At 45.7% G+C, this 20,311-nt stretch overlaps 1 protein-coding gene across 2 annotated transcripts in view; it reads left to right on the top strand.

Moving 5' to 3' along the window:
• LOC119169089 (sulfotransferase 2B1) overlaps positions 1 to 20,311 on the top strand; it is a 177,071-nt gene that overhangs the window by 47,113 nt on the left and 109,647 nt on the right. The window lies entirely within an intron of this gene.

Genomic DNA, 20,311 nt, shown 5'->3' with positions numbered 1-20,311 from the left:
CTAACTCACGAAGGGCGATATATCCGAGGTCATCCATTTTACAGAGCAGTAAAAACAAACAAAAAAAAGAGATACCAAGAAACAGCACAAAAAACCAACATCAATTGCTTAACGCTGACAAGTCATCCTCACACCTGATGACCTGCGCACGTTCTCCACTCTTCCTACGCACCAAGACCTTCCCATTGGAATGCCATGCAAAGTCATAGCCAACTCTCCTAGCCCAGGTTTTAGCTGCTAATAAAAGAGCCCGGGAACGCTTGGTCATATTCTCAGTTATGTAGACATTTTCTTGTTCCTGCCTCAAGGATTTTCTTTTTTCTAACCACATATTTCGAAGGTCCTGGTGGAAAAAGCGAAGGATCACTCCACGCTCTCTACCTGGCCTCGATGCCATCCTGTGAATAGCGGAATTCACAGGATGCCATCCTGTGAATACCTTCTCCATGATTGGCTATCATCATGTCCACTAGCATTTTCTTTCAAGTTAAGTTTATTTTTTCCTTCATATTTTTCATATTCATATTTCCGAGTGCAACATGCCTCGAGAGCCGATGACCACTGTTGGATTTGGCATGGGACATGTGTCCATACCTTTCGTTTCGCTATTTGTCGTCCCCATATTTAGACATTTCCCCATAACCATCTTACTATGAAAGAAAAAAAATGCATATCTTGCCTTTTCTTCATCCATGGCCTTCATAGGGTACTGTGCCCCGCCGCGGTGGTCTAGTGGCTAAGGTACTCGGCTACTGACCCGCAGGTCGCGGGTTCAAATCCCGGCTGCGGCGGCTGCATTTCCGATGGAGGCGGAAATGTTGTAGGCCCGTGTGCTCAGATTTGGGCACACGTTAAAGAACCCCAGGTGGTCGAAATTTCTGGAGCCCTCCACTACGGCGTCTCTCATAATCATATGGTGGTTTTGGGACGTTAAACCCCACATATCAATCAAATCATAGGGTACTGAAATGATGGGAAATTTACCGCAAGTTTAGGAATTGTAAAAGACAGGCTCGGTGTCTTCTTCCTAGTTGCACCTAGTGCATCAAAAATCAGCTTATCAAAATTGTTCTTCAAGTTTTCACTGTGTTGCAACGAGACCGCGCTCTGCCTAGCCTAGTGGTGAGGCTATTGTCGAAAGCGGTGTATTACTACGAAGAAAAAAAAACCACGACTGATATAGGAAGCGCTTATGTCGCCATATGAACGCACAACTTCATCTCCGTTCATTTTGTTTATATGCCCTTTCAAACATGCACATAATTTCAGTCAAGCAGAGCAGGCATTGGGACAATTGGGTATATTAACTCGCATATTTGACCATCGGAAAGAAAAAAACAGGCCCTCGCAGGCGAAGGAGGGAGTGAAAAACTTTATTCGTGCAATTTGATAGACAAGGCGAGGGCTTGAATATCTGGACATAACTAGCAATGTGCTAAATACGACTGCACTGTACTACTTATTGTCATAAACTAAAGCCATAAGTATTTGTTTGCATCTACAGCTGTGCTTTTCAGCCATAAACAAATATAAATAAGTCTTACGGTCGTGACGATAAATATGCTTCTCTTCATAAAGACTACTTCTGCGCACCACATGTGACCCTTTATACCACCTCGCTAAAAGTTTTACTAATCAAACTGGTCTCTATTTATTCCAAAATCCAGTAGGGAAGAAGTAGTTGTAGGTGAAGTAAGCGTAAATGAAAGGCATCAAAGATTTGATTCTTGCAAATTTAACAACGTCGCGGAGTATCCCGCAATATCTTGGTTTCAACGGGGCAAAAAACTAAGTGTGAACGCCTTAGCGCATCTATACGCTAAACATTTTCGAAAAATCGTGTAATCACGGAGTTCTTCCCGTGCCTATATCATCCCACGTTAGCTTTTTATCATGGTTGAGATTGATGCGCGAAACGACCTATATAATAATATTAATAATAATAATATTAATAATATACTAATAATGATTGATGGGCTTCAATGTCCTCTTTCTCACGATAGGATTATGAGATACGTCGTTGTGGAGGGCTCTTAAATACCAACAACCTGAAATTTTTTAACGTACACCTAAATATAAGTACATGGGCCTCAAGCATTTTGCATCCAGTATATGCTCAGGTAAGCCAGAAAAAGCTTCAGAAAGAAGATTCTCTTCCATGCACTCGGCTGATGCATTTCCGTTGTGCAACTGTCGGCAGCCGTATACTCGGTCAGCCTTGCGGAGTTCCCTTGCCGGCCCGAGAGCATATGGTTGTCGTACCGTGGTGTATCTTGAGTTAACGCGCTTCGAGCTAGTTGTAAAACAAGAAAAACAAGAGACACAGGTGCTGTGTTTCTTTTGTTGTGTCTGTCCGTTCTCATCAACCCGCACTGTTTTCGCCTCGGCGTCTTGGGTTATTAAACCCGTGTTTGTTGACAATCTGCTCATGCGTCATCTCTCCGCCATGTCGGAGGATTGAAGAACCCACCCGTCGCATCTTCGTGAGCCACGGCAGTGAAGGACGTCGCATCACTTCTCAGTCGCTTCGTAGGTAATATTCTCTAGCAAACCTCTCTCCTCAGTGCAAAGCAACATCGAAAACAGCTGATGCGTGCAACATTTCGAGTTTGAAAGCATGCCGCTCATTACACAGAGTGCAGCCATCTGCGAAAACTTCACTGACACAAGCCACTTTTCACTTTTTTATTACGCTGTGAAGTATTCCACAATATCGACATCTAGAGTAACAAATACAATAAAAATATGCACTAAGTGATCAAAGTATACTAATTAGGTTCTCGATATCGATTTCGCGTTGAGCTCTTGAAGAAAAAGCGTAAGGGCTCCCCAAGTTTTTCTTCCTTTTTTATATCTTTCCACATTTCTTTCTCTATCTTACATTTATTTTTGCATATACCTGCACTTTTCGTTTTCTATTTCTGTCTCTTTCTACTATCTCAGTTTTTCTGTCTCTTTGCCTCTACTGTCCTTTGTATGTTTCATTGTCTCTGTTGTTGCTCGCTTTCCTTAGTGTGTTTGCTCTTCCTTTCTCATCCTCCTTGCCCTAAAATATGTCCTCCTCTCTCTCTTTCTCCTGCCTTTCCCATCCTCTTGGTATTGCGTACTAGATATGCAAGGCTATGCTGTGCTCTGCTAGTCACTCACCTTCGGATGGTGTGTACGCGGATTCGAATCTTACCTCAACAAGAACATTTAGGGACGAAGTTTCTTACGCCGTGAATTATACGTCCCGTGACGTTGTTGTATCCAGTTTTCAAGTTCACGAAATTACATTGCATGCCAAAAAAAAGGTGTCACGGCTAACCACGGAGTAAACGATGAGTGGGGCGAAGGGTTCGTTCATGCTTCCATGCGTCCGTCCATGTGTCAGTCCGTCCGTCCGTCCGTCTGTCCGTCCGTCCATCCGTCCATCTGTCCGCTTCGCCCCACTTGCTATCATTCACATCACAGATATGCTGTGCTTTTTTTCTTTCTGGAGTTTATCCGTTTCCGCACTCTTATTGCTCTTTCTCTCTGTCTCTCTAGCTTTCCCTCTCTTCGCCTCAGTGCTCATCGTTCCGTCCACCAGAGTTATTGTGTACCGTGCCCGAAAAATCGGCGCTTGTGTTCTGTGAGCGAAATAGAAGATTACGAAGACAGCACGTTCCGGGTCATGATTATGTTTTTTAAGACGACAGTCTTTCTTGAGGACCTTCGACGCAAAAACTTTGGTCTGTCTGTCTGTCTGTCTGTCTGTCTGTCTGTCTGTCTGTCTGTCTGTCTGTCTGTCTGTCTGTCTGTCTGTCTGTCTGTCTGTCTGTCTGTCTATTTGTCTGTATGTCCACCCTTAGTGCAAACCGGGTACTCTAAACAGCACCAGCCGATACCCCGAACGGCCGACCCGAGCTGCAGCGCCCACCAATGTTGCTGAAGATTCATTTTTCATACGTGTGTGATTGTCAATTAAAAATAATTATTGCGCATATCTGAGGCACTATAAACACACGTAAATATTCTGTATGTGCGCCTTTTACTAGAAAGGGCATGCATAAGTAATTCTAAAGACCGTGGCTTTTATCACGCTCCACTGACAATACAACGCTCTCACGAAGAGGCGAGTGTTTCCAACGATTTGCTAAGACGACACGGTGGTGGCACCTACCCGTCGCCTTCCGCCGTACACCTTATCACCTCTGATACGGACGCGCACGCCCGTCTCAGGGCCACACGCTTTGTTTTCCAAAAAGAAAAACTGCCAGATGGCGCTCATGTCTCACGTGTGACTTGGCGTGATGCGCTCGTTCGCCTCCTCTGCCCGCTCGAGGCTCTAACGCAGCGCCTTCCGAATACCATATACCAATTTTCTTGTGCAGAACATCAAATAAATGTTTTGTTCACAATCTCCACACGCGAGGCTATCGTCTTTAGACGACAGGCTGTCGTCTTTAGACGGCTATTGTCATTAGACGACAGTTTACAAGCAGATACGGGGCCAATTTTTTCCTTGATCACTGTCATCTTTTTCAAAGACGTAAGCTAAGAAAATTAAAGTATTTGTTAGAACTACCCAGTTCCTGCTCAATCGCCCAGTGTCTTCTTCTTCCACTATTATTATTCCAGGCTCTTCTTCTTCCACATGTGACACCGTAGAAATTAAGCCAAGCCGCAACAGCTTCACTGTGAAAACACACGTATCAATGAATTCTCCAATACGCGAACGAAAATGTTTGAAGCAATACACCCACGTAGAGGTAACTTTTCTCCTTACATGACTATCGTACTTCCAAAGTCCCGGTAGCCAAACAGCCGCATTTTCAGGAAGAAACTTATACATTAGCGGAGTATCCAGATTCGAGTACTATCTGGAAACCTTCTAAAGGTACGAGAGAACGCAAAGAAAGTGAGAAGAAATTACATTATTTTTCGCAAAAAGGGAACCACGTGTACATATGAAGCAGTAAGCGCACACCGGTAGTGACATTGACGCTGGCACTCATTGAGGCATTTCGCAGCAGAAAAACGTGGTTAAAGTGCTTGCTTCCAAACTGGTAGGTGCCGGTTTTGATCCCTACTGCCGAGTGGAAACCCACCGGTTTTTTTTAGGGGTAGAGGGGTACAGGGACGTGGATCTCAGATCTTTTTGGGCACTCAACTCGAAAGGTAGTCCCATATTGTTCTGCGAAGATCTTGGGAGTACCTGAAACCACCACACCCTTGGAAAATAGTTGAGTATCTGCCACCCCTGTGGAAGGCAGAGAATTGTCGCTACCAGGCAACAATTCTTCTACTTGTTATTATCACCTGCGTAAATATTCGCCAACTGGTTAAATATTCACGTACTGGTTAAATTCATTTACTGGTTCTAGGTAAATTCACCTACGCGTTAAATAGGTGCAGCCTCACTGCAGCAAAGGTGGGATTAATAAAATCACCGTTAAAAAGACACAATAAAAAGTTCCCCATGGACCAGGCCAGCTCTTTGTACACGTAGGGGAGTTATTGGGGTGCCGCTGACGACCTCGCCAGTTTAGTAGACGACGCGGGTGCCCGGTAATGCAGCCGTCTCAATACGTTGCATGGGTCACACCATGCTTATTGCTTACGCGAGCCTTGCGACACCGACGAACACACTTCTCACTGTTTTCACGTCAACTGCGGATTCCGAAGCAGCCAAAACGTTTTCGGGGTATACGTATGCTCCCTTCCCCACTGGAGGTAATTCCTTTTTCCTCGTACACATGTGTGCCTCTTTCGGTACAGACGTAGGGAAGATGCGGTGCCGTGGTTGTTCGGTCGTTAGTCGCTGGATGTCGTCTTCACAATACAAAGGCGCTCTTTCTTGGATGATGGGGCGCACGGGTGAGACAAAAATTGTAGTAATTTGTGACTATCGTTATTCGTGGCGTTCGCAAATCGCTTAAATCTCTAACGAGGAAAATAAGAGAGAAGTTGTGAATGTACGAAATAATTTTTCGCGCAAGCTAGGATATAATCTTTGAGTAAACACTCCTGTTTGCGAGACACCTGAAATTGCTTTGTTTTTGCTGCGACAACTGCTTGTGACTTTTTTTCGCGAAAAAGCAATATAAAGTGTGAGGAAGAAAATTTTTGCGAAGGTGAAAAAAGAAACTTAGCCAACATTTTTCTTTTCTGTTTTCGGTTAATGCTGGACAACTGCGGACATGTCATAATGTGTACTGTATGTGAGTTGCGTGCGTTTGTTGCAGTTTTACTCTTATGCGGCTGTTGATTTGATTGATATGTGGTGTTTAAGGTCCCGAAACTACCATAAGGTTATGAGAGACGCCGTAGTTGAGGGCTCAGAAAATTTCGACCACCTGGGGTTCTTTAACCTGCACTCAAAACTGAACACACGAGCCTACAACATCTCCGCCTTCGTCGAAACTGCAGCCGCCACAGCCGGGATGTGAACCCACGACCTGCGCGTCAGCAGCCTATTACCTTAGCCACTAGACCACTGTGGCGGGGCTTTCAGCGGGTATTCTTTTATTGTTGCTTATAAGTTTATTATATGGATATAATCTGTAAGCATAATATGGCACCTGTTTTTTCGCGTCTCGCAGCTCAATGAACCTCTCTTTGCTCCTAAGTTTATCAAACATTAACAATGTGGGCATGCGCTTGCCGAAAATACCACTTGAAAATGAAAGTTATTACTCCTCTAATGAGTCTCGTGTCCTACTTAAAACGTGTGCATTGACACACATTGGCATCGTGTGCTTGCCGCTCTAGCAGTGCAGCTTCCACGAAGCTCATAAATGCATGCAAACGACGCGTTAAAAATTCATGTATGACCATATAGATGAGCACACACGTAGAAGTGGTCTCGAAGGCTGTATAATATTTCTAGTAGCTACCAAATGGCCTTTAAGACATTATTTTCTGCGGTCTCCCTTCTATGAGTGTACGGAGGTCTCCAACGACCGTTTGGAGTGCTGAGAGCCTAAATCAGTTAGGGAGCTTACATGACCGCCTGTTTTAGGGTGGTGGCAGCATAGAGTCAAAATAATTACTGTGTTTTAACTCTATGGGTGCCATCGTTTGGCCAACTTTGACCCAAGTGTGAAATATGTTTGTCAGTGGCCGCCAGCATTGGCGGCAACGCGATATGGTATATGCGTCAGGTCTGAAATGCGTCCGCCGGTGGCGTCCACCGTCGTCATCAATACAAAACAGAAGAAGCGTCCAGTGTGAAATGTGTCTGTCAGTGGCACACAAAATCAGCGTCAACACGAAGCAGTATATGCGTCAAGTGTGAATTGTATCCGTCAGTGGCGTTCAGCATTGGTGTCAACACTAAACCGTTAAGGCGTCCAATGTGAAATGTGTCCTTCAGTGGCGTCCAGCATCTGCGTCAACACAAAATAATATATGTGTCAAGTGTGAATTATGTCCGTCGGCGGCACCCAGCGTCGGTGTCAACACAAAAAAGGAGATGCATGAAGTGTGAAATGTTCCGTTCGGTGGCATCAAGTATCCGCGTCAACGCGGAACAGTACATTCGTCAAGTGTGAAAGGTGTCTGTCGGTGGCATCCAGCGTTGGCGTCGACACGAAGCAGTAATTGCTTCAAGATTGAAATTTAATCGACAGCGGCATCCAGCGTCGGCGTCTACACAAAGTAGTCCATGTATCATGTGTGAAATGTGTCTGGCGGTGGCGTCCAGCATCGGCGTCACCACTAAACAGTAGATGCGCCAAGTGGGAAATATGTCCGTCGGTGGCGTCCAGCGTCAGTGTATACACAAAACAGTAGATGCATCAAGTGTGAAATGTGATCGTCGGTGGCGTCCGCTTGATCCATCTGTCATGCTTTATGCATCTTATCTTTCGTGTTGACACCAACGCTGGGCGCAAACGAAAGACACATTTCACACTTGATGCATCTACTGCGTCAACACGAAACAGTAGATGCATTAGGTGTGAAATGTGTCTGCCGGTGGCGTGCAGAATCAGCGTTACAATGAAACAGTTGATGCGTCAAGATTTAAATGCAACCGACGGTGTCTTCTAGTGTCGGCATCAACACGAAGCTGTCGATGCATCAAGCGTGAAATGTGTCAGTCGGTGGCGTCCCTGTTCTGTTCTGTTCTGTTCTGTTCTGTTTTAACTGTTTTGCTGTGGAGAGGTTGAGGTGCCTATTGTCTCGACTACTCCATATCACAAAGTTCTGCAGCGAAAAATAAAATAATAATACAGAACGGTACCCAAAAATTAACAAAACGGGAAGAAAAAACATAATAGCACACTGAAACCAGTTCAAATATCATGCCAATACACAGTTTTCTTCGCGCGGATCACACTGTCATAAACTACTTACACGCACACCTTACTAATCTAATGTCAGTATATACATGACCACATTATATAATACCCATCTCTGGCTGTCAGTCATAAGCACTTGTTCAGTCCGGTCTCCACTAAAAAGTCTGTCAGGAAGATTATTACCTTTTTCTGGAGATGAATCTGAGGCCATGGTCCAAGTAATTTCTTTATTGTGAGGAGCCGTTTGTCAAAACTTGCTAATTTGTTCTTTAATTTTCCTCTTTCATTCGCGTATTTAACGCACTTCAAAAGAATATGGCGAACATTTTCTTCTGCATGACCACAATGGCATTCCGGTGAGTTGGATCGATGTATCTTTTGCAGGAAGCTGTTTGTGTATGCTACTTTCAATCTAAGTCGGTGGATCAACGTCTCTAGGTGTCGTGGCAGGTCTGTCGCTATGGAAACTTTTTTGTGTGGATGAACTTCATAAAGTACCGTTTCCTTTGATTTAGGGCTCTCAAAACACTTCTTCATCGAACAATGGTTAGCTCCATGCGATATAAAATGTCGAATATCCGCCCCAGACATAGAGATTGCGCAATCCCGTCCTTCCTTCAATGCTTTCTTCGCGAGACTATCAGCATCTTCATTTCCCTTTATTCCAATGTGGCTGAGTATCCATTGGAATACGATGTTGTGACCCTGCGATGAGGTATATTCCACAGTTTCTGTGATACATTGTGCTATTTCACCATTTTCGTAAGGTGATCTCACATTTCTGATTAGCTGAAGAGCAGGTTTGCTATCAGTGCATATCACCCATTTTCGTGGCTCAGGATTCTCGCAGATAAGCTTAACTGCTTCAAAGATAGCCACCAATTCTGCTGTCGTCGATGAAGATTTGTGAGATAATTTGTACATCTTCTTTTTCTGAATTTCGGCTATAAACACCGCACACGCTGACGCTTCTTCTGTGCATGATCCGTCTGTATATATCTTTGTTTTTTCATTATGCACTACATGAAGCTGATGAAGTACCAACTGTGCCGCTACTAGAGGTGCCATGTCTGCTTTCTTCTCTATGCCGTCTATTTCACGGATAACGTTGAGAAGTGGCAGCGTCCTAGGTGGTTTTGAAGGTTTCCATTGTTTAAACTCTGGTACTACTGCTTGAAATGATGATATAGTATCGTGTAGTCTCGTTGTCATCCTTTGTGTTAGTGCACAAGATAAAATATGACTTTCATGTTGCGTGAAAATTCTAAATAAATTTCGAGATGTTTCTTTAGTTCGGAGTACTGCCAAAGGTGGCTCTCAAGCCTCCGTATACACTAAAGCACTGGAAGTTGACCGTGGTAAACCCAGACATACCGTCAAGCTCTTTGACAATAACAAGTGAAGTCTCCTTTCGGTGGAGGCTGTGAGTCCGTGCAGCCAAGGCAGTAAGTAAGCTACGATGGCTGCAGTAAGTAAGCTACAGGCAGCGTGCTACGAGCACGCTGCCCTGTCAAAGTCCTTGGTTCACGACATGTTCTGACGTTGGGCCCTCCTGCGTAAATACAACAATTTTCCGGTGCTTCAGGAAGTCAGCGATCCAACGCAGTATCTTGCCCTTGAATCCCTGTAACGCCAGGCCTTCCAGAACGTGAACGTGACTCAGTGTGTCGTAGGCTCGTCAGACATCAAGGAATACAGCGACAGTGATGCTTCCTTGCGTTCGTTGGTTTTCCACATCTGTGACCAAATCCAGAATGCAGTCCATTGTGCATCTACCTCTTCTGAAGCCGGCTATGCTTTCTGGTAGTAGTTTTTTTATGTCTTGCCACCATAAAATTCGTTCATTGATCATTTTTTTCATCACTTTTGAAAAGCAACTTGTCAAACTAACCGGCCTAAACGAATCCAACTGCATAGGGCTCTTCCTTGGCTTTAGCAACGGTACTACTTTTGATATCTTCCAACTTTCCGAAAAGTTTCCTTCTTGCCGACTTTTATTATAGATGTCCAACAGGTGTAATTTTCCTTTTTTGCACAAATTAGCAAGAGCAGCGTATGTAACTCCATCTGTTCCTGGTGAACTTGTTCGTTTTACTGAAGACAGCACATATTGGAGCTCCTCTGGTGTGAAGCTGTCATCCAGATCTGATGAACTGATCGCAGAGAACTTTGTTACAACCACCGAAGCTGATTCTGCTGAGGATTTATATTCGCTAGTTTAGGTGGTCTCTGCATTTCTCAGTATAAGATCGCAAAATTCTTCGGCAATCACACGTTCGCTAACTCCTCGAGACAGCGCTAGAGCCTGTAGTAGTCTCGAGTGGACTACTGGCTGTTGGAGGGCGCGTACCATGTTCCACAGTTGAGGCGCCGAGGTAAATGGAGAAAGTGAGGCACATAAATCTTGCCACCTTTTGGTTGAAAGCTTCTGCAGTTGGTTATGCATTGCAGAATGTACTTTCTGCGCAACCTTGAAATCTTCTAAATTACCCGACCTGCGATATCTTCTTTCAGATCGGCGTCGTATTGCCCGAAGCCTCTCATACTCAGCGTCAACACCCGAATACCCATCTGGAATGGTTACTGCACGAGTTGCTTTTGTTAGAAATTTTTTTATCTTTGATGCATACGTTTCTGCGTCAGAACAAGTTTCAAGATTTTGTCTCTGTAGTTCTCAAAAGATTGCCCAATTTGTAATTTTTGTTGTGCGGTTATTTCTCGTTTTCTTCAACTTTGGGTGATATATGAATACTAGCAAGTGGTCACTTCCTCTTGTATCAGCGTCTGCAATCCAGTTTGCTCGAGCCGCTAATTCAGAGGAGCACACAGTGATGTCTAGTACGCTGCAGTAGTTATGCCCCCGTAGAAACGTCAGAGAACCATCATTTAGTATGGTGTACCCATAATCTTCGCACATTTTTACTATAGCAGATCCCCTTACACTACAACGCTCACTACCCCACAATTCATGGTGCGCGTTAAAATCACCACATATAATTATGGGATCATGGTCAGATCTACCCACTGCAGCCAACTCTGTGTATGAAACGTTTGCTTGAGGGTGCACGTAAACACTAACTACAGTTACAGTAACGTTACCAAACTTCACCTTGCATCTAACGAATTCCGGCGCATCTGTTTTGAAGTAGCCACAAGTGTCGATGGAATATCGCGTCTCACACACAGGATCACTCTGCTTTTTGTGGCAGGACGTTCTGCTTGGTACACCACATAATTGGAAAAGCGAAAGTTAGTGGATACTCTTGACTCATAAATACACAAAATCGGAAACCCGTGCTGAGAGACGAATTTCCGAAAATCTCCTCTCTTATTCTGCAAACCGTTGCTGTTCCACTGGAACATTCCACTTCTTTTGTACCAGTTAGATAGTCCGGTAGCCATGATTACGACAAGAGAAGATGCTCAACATCCGGCAGCAATTTCAGTTCTGGTAAAGAACCTGCTTGTGACAGGGATTGTAGAATTGCTTTAAGAGCCGCGAAGATTATTGGCAAAATGTTTTACTCGTTTCCGGCTGCCTCCGACGAGATTGCATTTCTAGAAGAATTTTTCCTCAGCAAGCTGCTGTGACCATTCCCTTTGGTAGTCAGTGGCTCCTTGGCTGTGCCTGTCCCGGCAGAAAGTTCCACTTCAGCAGGTTCCTGGGCCCGGTCTTCTTTGCCAACGCGATGTTTTGGTGCTGAGCAATTCAATACTTCCGAGTAAGAGTCGTGGCGCCACTGTTTTGCATTTCTTGGTGCCGCACGAACATCTTTGACTATATCTGCATTGGGTGCTGGACCTCTATGTATCTTATGGTACCCTTTCACAATTCTTTGTCTTTGTGCCGCTGATGCCAACTGGTTTCAAGAGCAACCTGAAAACGATGCCGGATGTGGTGCAGCACAGTTGGCACACTTAGGTTCACGCTTCGAGGTGCATTCTTCGTAATCATGTGCGCCCGCACATACCTTGCATCTCTTGGTTCTCCTGCAAGTCTTATGCCCATATCTCTGGCAGTTGTAACACCTTACCGCCGGCTCAATGTATTCCTCGACAGTGTGAACCGTAAAGCCGAAAGCAACTCTTTTTGGCAATGGCATGTCATGTCTAAACTGGAGTATTACATTACGTATGGGCTGCATTGTGGCACTACCATCTTCATTTCTTGCCCATCTCTTTTGTCGTGTGACTGAGATTACTCCAGCATCTTTAGGATATTCCAGTAGGTCATAATCGCTGTATTCGAGTGGAACATCTCTTATCTTTGCTAGCGTCTTCATGTAAGACTGAGGTATCATCACATGTACAGGCAATCCAGCCAGACTCTTGATCAGCAGCAACTTGTTTGCCGAGTACAAAGACCATACTCTAACACAAAAACTTCCGTCTCTGTTGATTCTTGATGATGTCACTTTCTCATTGATAGCAGAGATTATCTCAGATGCCATGCGAATCGGATTCATCTTCCAGAAGGAGTCCTCGGTAGCGATTGGTCTGAACACGACCGGTATCCCCGTAGCTCGGTTCTTGTGATGGGTGACCACCGTGTAAGCTCCCTCATCTTCCTTGGGTGCTTCTGTATTCATCTGTGTCATGTCATTAAGGGAGTACGTCGATGTAGCGTCATCGTTGTCAACCCCTTCTTCCTCCTCTGTACGCCTCTTCTTACACTGCGAGGCCTCGCTGTTCTCTGTATGGGACGTCGATATTGTTGCTGAGCCTGAAGCAACTTGAAGTCGAGCGGGATGGATAAGTGGTGCTCCGCCTGGCACTAGCAGCATCTCGTTGTCCCCCATACCCGGGCTTTGCCAAGTATGAGGCACGGGCCCGCTAAGGGGCAATTCTGATCGTGATGCGTAGTGAAGCTCCGACTCACCGATGTTTAGCTGCCACTCTGGAGACAGTCCACCCACCGCACACACTGTAAAAAGATCCCGAACTCAATATAATAACTGAATTGGGAGAGCGAAATGAAGCTACGGGCTTCTTCCATTCACTTCTTTTTTCCGGAGGCGTCCCGTATTGGCGCTAACCCAAAATAACAGATGTGTTAAGTGTGAAATATGTCCTTCGGTGGCGCCCTGCGTCAGTGTCAACGCGAAACACTAGATGCATAAAGTGTGAAGTGTGTCCGTAGGTGGCGTCCAGCATCGGCGTCACCACGAAACAGTATATTTGTCAAGTGGGAAATGAAACCACCAGCGGCGTCCAGCATCGGCAACAACACTAAACAGTAGATGCGTCAAGTGTGAAACGTGTCCCTCGGTAGCGTCCAGCGTCGGTGTCAACACGAAGCAGTAGATGCATCAGGCGTGAAGTGTATCCGTCGGTGGCGTCCGGCATCGGTGTCAACACGAAACGGTGGATGTTTTATTGTAAAATGTAACTATCGTCGTTCAGCGTCGGCGTCAACACGAAGCAATACGTGAATGAAGAGTGAAATGTGTCCTTCAGTAGCTTTCAGCGTCGGCGTCAACAAGAAACAGCAGATGCATCAAGCGTGATATTGTCTGTCGGTGGCGTCCAGCATCGACGTCAACAAGAAGCAGCAGATGCATCAATTGCGAAATGTATCCGCTGGTGACGTCCAGCATCGGGGTCCACACGAAACAGGCGATGGGTCAAGTGTGAAATGTGTTCTTTGGTTTCGTCTAGCAGCGGCATCAACACGAAACGCTATAAATGCGTCAAATGAGAAAGTGTCTGTCGGTGGCGTCCGGCATCGGCGTCAACACGAAACAGTAGATGTGTAAATTGAGAAATGTGTCCGTCGGTAGCGTTCAGCATCAGCGTCCACACGAAACAATAATGCGTCAAGTGTGAAATATGTTCGTCAGTGGCGTCCAGCATTGGTGGCAACGCGAAACAGTATATGCGTCAGGTCTGAAATGCGTCCGCCGGTGGCGTCCACCGTCGACGTCAATACAAAATAGTAGAAGCGTCAAGTGTGAAATGTGTCTGTTGATGGCACAAAGCATCAGCGTCAACACGAAGTGGTATATGCGTCAAGTGTGAATTGCATCCGTCAGTGGCGCCCAGCATTGATGTCGACACTAAACCATTAAGGCGTGAAATGTGTCTTTCAGGGGCGTCCAACATCTGTGCAACACAAAATAATATATGTGTCAAGTGTGAATTATGTCCGTCGGCGGCACCCAGCGTCGGTGTCAACACGAAAAACGAGATGCGTGAAGCGTGAAATGTGCCCTTCGGCGGAATCAAATATCCGCGTCAACGCGGAACAGTACATGCGTCAAGTGTGAAAGGTGTCCGTCGGTGGCATCCAGCGTCGGCGTCAACACTAAGCAGTAATTGCGTCAATTTTGAAATGCAATCGACAGTGGCGTCTAGCGTCGGCGTCGACATGAAGCAGTCGATGTATCATGTGTGAAATATGTCTTTGGGTGGCGTTCAGCCTCGGCCTCACCACTAAATAGTAGATGTGCCAAGTGTGAAATATGTCCGTCGGTGGCGTTTAGCATCAGTATCAATACGAAACAGTAGATGCATCAAGTGTGAAATGTGACCATCGGTGGCGTCCGCTTGATCCTTCTGTCATGCTCTATGCATCTTCTCTTTCGTGTTGACACCAACGCTGAGCGCCACCGAAAGACACATTTCACACTTGATGCATCTACTGCAGCAGCACGAAACAGTAGATGCGTCAAGTGTTATTGTTTCCGTGGGTGGCGTGTAGCATCAGCGCCTACACGAAACAGTAGATGCGTCAAAATTTAAATGTCAGCGACGGTGTCGTCTAGAGTCGGCATCAACACGAAGCAGTCGATGTATCAAGTGTGAAAGATGTCAGTCGGTGGCGTCCAGTGTCGGCACCAACACAAAATAATAGATATGGTAAGTGTGAAGTATGTCTGTCGGTGGCGTTCTGAGTCGGTGTCAACACAAAACAGTAGATGCATCAAGTGTGAACTGTGTCCGTAGGTGGCGTCCAGCGTCGGCGTCAACGCGAAATATTATATGTGTCAAGTGTGAAATGTAACCACCAGTGGCGTCCAGCATCGGCGTCCACACTGAACAATAGATGCGTCAAGTGTGAAATGTGTCCGTCTGTGGTGTCCAGCGTCGGCGTCAACACGAAACAGTAGATGCGCCAATTGTGAAATGTAACTCTCGGTGGCGTCCAGCGTGGGGGTCAACACCAAATGGTCGATGTGTCAAGTTTGAAATATGTCTGCCGGTTGCGTCAGCATCGGTTTCATCATGAAACAGTAGATGCATCAAGTGCGTAGTGTGTCCGTCCGTCGCGTCCAGCATCGGCGTCAACGCGAAACAGTAGATGCGTCAATAGTGAAATGTGGCCACCCCAGCCGTCCAGCAACTGTGTCAACATGAAGTAGTAGATGCATCAAATGTGTGATGTGTCTGTCGGTTGCGTCGAGCATTGGTGTAATCACGAAACAGTAGATGCATCAAGCGTGAAATGTGTCCATCGGTGGCGTACAGCGTCGGCATCAAGATGAAACAGTAGATACTTTAAATGTGAAATGTAATTGTCGGTGTCGTCCAGCGTCGGCGTCAACACCAAACAGTAGATGCGTCAGTGTGAAATGTTAACTTCAGTGTCCTGCAACGTCAAGGCCAACACGAAGCATTAGATACATCAATTTCCTAGGTAGCACAAAAAATCGCAGCATATTCGCGGAGTGAATGATGACGAGTGGAATGAAGCGGATGAACGAATGGATCGACGGATGCACAAACGGACGCAAGAGGCACCCGGACGGACTGACTGACTGACTGACTGACTGACTGACTGACTCACTGACTGACTGACTGACTGACTGACTGACTGGCGGACTATCTATCTATCTATCTATCTATCTATCTATCTATCTATCTATCTATCTAGCCGCCTATGACTTTTAGCCCTCCTGGTCGTTTTGTTGATGGTATCAATACCAAATTTGGTGTGGCATAACAGAACTGTATACGAGCACAAATGACTAGCCATAACATGACTTTCATGACATGTATGTCATGAATGTCATGATTCATATTTCAATGCCTGCTGCTCTTGCAGTGGTTTTGTTCACATGGCAAGTTGCGAAATCGGCATGATATGACATGACTGCATGGCAAACACAAGCGACAGAGACTCACGTGAAAATCATGGCATCCAGGTCATGTAAGTAATGTATAATGACTACACGCCACGCTCATGGTACGCTCGTAGTCGTTTCGCTAGCTTCACATTTAGCAAATTTGGGGTTATGGTACGTGAACGGACGTGACTGGCGCATACATGATAAACATGAGGTGCATGTCTTGTAACATCATGACTACATGCCACACTCATGATGCGCTTGTGGCCGCTTAGGTAGATTCACATAGACCAAATTTGGTATTACGGGACGTGAATGGATAACGAAGGTATATGACTGGTTCAAACATGATAATCATGAGACGCGTGTCATGTAACAACATGACTACATACCACACTAATGATGCGCTCGCGCTCGTTTCGCTAGCTTCACATACACCTAATTTGGCATTACGTGACGTGAATATATGGTGAAAGTATGTGACTGGTGCAAACATAAGAATCATAAAACGCTTTTCATGTAACAACATGACTACAGCCACACTCATGATGCACTCGCGGTCGTTTCGCTAGGTTCACATACAGCAAATTCAATATTACGGGACGTGAATGGATGACGAAGGTATGTGACCATTGCAAACATGATACTCATGGGATGCGTGTGATGTAACAACATGACTACCTGCCACACTTAAGATGCGCTCACGGCCATTTCGCTACCTTCACATGTACCAAGTTTGGTATTACGTGACGCGAATGGATGTCATATGTAAATCACACGTCTTAACATGATAAGCATGACCTGCGTGTCATGTAACAACAAGACTACATGTCTAACTCATGATGTGCTCGCGGCCGTTTCGCTGGCTTTACACATGCCAAATTTGGTAATACGTCACTTTAATGGACGGAGAAGGTATGGGACTCGTGGAAACATGGTAATCATGAAATGCATGTCATATAAGAACATGACTACGTGCTACACTCAAGGCGCCAAAACACTCCGGCGTCACCAGGCACGCGTGCGCACCGGCGTTCATTTCGTCGCGTCACGCTGGCAATGCCACGCCAGGCGCCGATCTGCCTGGCATATACTCGCAGTTGCACGCCACGGTGTGTTGCCTTGACGCATGCGCGTTTGACCACACCCAGCGTCCTTCCGTTACGAAGCTAAGCAGACGCGGTGCTCTCTAGGTAACATCGTCGGCGCGAAATGCAGCATGACGCATTTCAAGCCGGTTGCCACCGGGCCTCGCTTACAGACGCTGGTAGCGCCTAGTGTCATGCAATAGAGTGCTCGCATTTTGCTAGCGTAGCGTCACTACGCTCAGCGTGGGCGCGCGCCAACGTAAAGTGTGCTTGCCGCCGTTCGCTAGCTTCACATATACCAGGTTTTGTGTTACGGTGTGTTAATGGACGACGGTGTGTGACATGTCCAAACATAAAATTCACGATATTCATGTCATGTAAAGCATTACTACATGCTACGCTCATAGTGGGCTCATGGCCATTTTGCTAGCTGCACATATACCAAATTCGTTATTAGGTGACCTGAATAGTTAACGAAGGTAAATGACACGAATCATGACGTGAAAGTCAGGTACGGCGTCATTTACCTCCGTCTCAAATTGTTGTGCTGAAACGAGCATGCAACGCAACGCAGTGTGGCGCGCGCATGCGAGTATATGGCAGGACCACCACCTGGTGTGGCAACGTCGGCATGACGCGAACGCCGGCGAGCACGTGCACCGTGTCACGTCGAAATGCTGAATTGGTGGCTTGACTGTGGCATGTAGTCATTTGCTCACATGACACGCATCTCATGATAAATATGCTTGCACCAGTCAAATACGTTCTTCATCACTTGGAATCCCGTAATACAAGATTTGGCATATCTGAAGCTAGCAAAACGGCAACGAGCGCATCATGAGCGTAGCATGTAGTCATGTTGTTACAGAAAACTCACCTCATGACGATCATAATTGTAGCAGTATCAAACCTTCGTCATCCATGGTATATGTGATGCCAGCGAAATGGCCGCGAGCGCATCATGAGCGTGGCAAGTAGTCATGTTGGTACATGACACGCATGTCATGATTTTCATATTAAGGTCTGTCGCTTGGTTTTGCCATGCAATCATGTCATACCATACCAGGTTTGCAACATGCAATGTGAACGAAACCATTACAAGTGCTGCAGGGCCATGAAATGTAGATTATGACATTTTTGGCATGCATATCATCATTTTCATGTTATGACTAGTGATATATATTCTTCATACAGTCATGTTATCCCATGCCAAGGTTGGTGTCGATACCATTATCCAAATGGCCAGGAGAGCTAAACGTCGTAGGCGGCTAGATGGATACATAGATAGATACGCACAAAGTTCGCAAAGAGATGATTCGCAATTAATAATGTCTTTCAAACACCTTTCGTTTGAAAGGCAAGAACTTCCTATCTGGGAGAGAGCATTTCAGGTGTGACGTAAGGATGGTTACGATTGACAGAGTTCCTGCTATTTATTGAAAGTTTTGCTGTTAGTGTCAAAGTGTTGTGTATATTTTGCTTATATGTGCATCAGCAAAAGCTAGCGCTGTCTCCACTTGCCCTCAAGAGATCTGCTTTGCTGAAATACCATCCTGGCGAAGCTTGCTAAGGATGACATGGTAGTGGAAGCGTCTTGTAGCAGGGACACAGCTCCTACCCCAAGAAATCGCCTCAGATCTTCAGTGGCATTGGGAGCTCCCACTTCCGAGTCTGATGCTACATCGAATGACTCTGAAGCCTTAATACCTGCCAAGCATTGTCGTTCAAGAGGTAAGTCGTCAGCATCATCCTGAAGCAAGGACAGTAATTGAGACCACGACTGTAGCCTACGTGCCTGTGACGTAACAGTGAGACCTATTGCTATCTCCAAGCAGAATCCACATGATTTTTTTTCATCTCATCCCCTGGTCTTGCTCAAGAGGTTTGTATGAACCCACGGCAGAATACCATAGCTGTTGACCCAACAGATGAGAAGACGGTGCACACCTTCCTTGGTTTATGACAACCCTCTCGCGTCAACACGAGGGCTTATTTACTCCAGGGCCCGAATGTAACAGCTGGTGTTATGTCTGACGTCGACTTGGAACTTTAAGATGACGTTTTGAAGAGCCTTATCGTTTGTATGCCTCCGTGGAAAATCATCGCCGTCCGCAGACTAGGTTCGTCAAAGTGCCTAAAAATGCTTTCGGATGTCAAAAGCTTCCAAGTCACATAAAGGTCACTATCGAGAGTTTTCCGGAAGACACAAGCCTTTGCTGCTCTCTGGAAAAGTATGAGCCTCTCTTCTACAACCTGGTCAAGGAGGGCCATCGACCACGAGGTTGGATGCCGCACCTAAAGGCCGACATCAACTTACGTAGCAAAAGTGGCCGATTAATCCCCAATGTCGCTTGTATTCAGATCTTAGGTACGCCACTAGAAGCCAGGGGCACTAATAAGCTCTCAATTGAAAGGTTAGCAAAAACGACCGCGTTATTACGCTCACAAGGCGGGTGGCTGATCGAAAAGCAGGTCTATCAGAGGACAACTTGGTCAGTCTTATACAGGTTTTTCTTTTGTGTTCCTTAGCATATGTGGCAGCAATCATGATTGGAAGAAAACGGAAAGGAATAGGTGTATTACAGTAATTAGGAGGGTGATGAATAGTGCCCTTGGGATCCCCAACTACACTCAGACAGATGATCTTCTGCAGTTGAGAATTGATAATACACTAGAAGAAATCGCGGAAGTGCAAGAATGCAGGTTATTAGGTTCTCTGGCTTAAAAATGAGGAGAAATATTTTCGCGGATATGAGCGTCCCACCCGCTCATGTTAAGGTTCTCCACCAAGGGTTCATGGAGGATCAAAAGGAGAATATAACTGTCGCGCCGGCCCGTGGAACATGCATCCCCAACGAAATGTCGGGAAAAAAAAGAGCACGCGTTCAGG

This window comes from Rhipicephalus microplus, chromosome 3 (genome assembly GCF_043290135.1).
Source record: "Rhipicephalus microplus isolate Deutch F79 chromosome 3, USDA_Rmic, whole genome shotgun sequence".
Classification (NCBI taxonomy): domain Eukaryota; kingdom Metazoa; phylum Arthropoda; class Arachnida; order Ixodida; family Ixodidae; genus Rhipicephalus; species Rhipicephalus microplus.
This window is presented reverse-complemented; position numbering and strand designations above follow the sequence as displayed.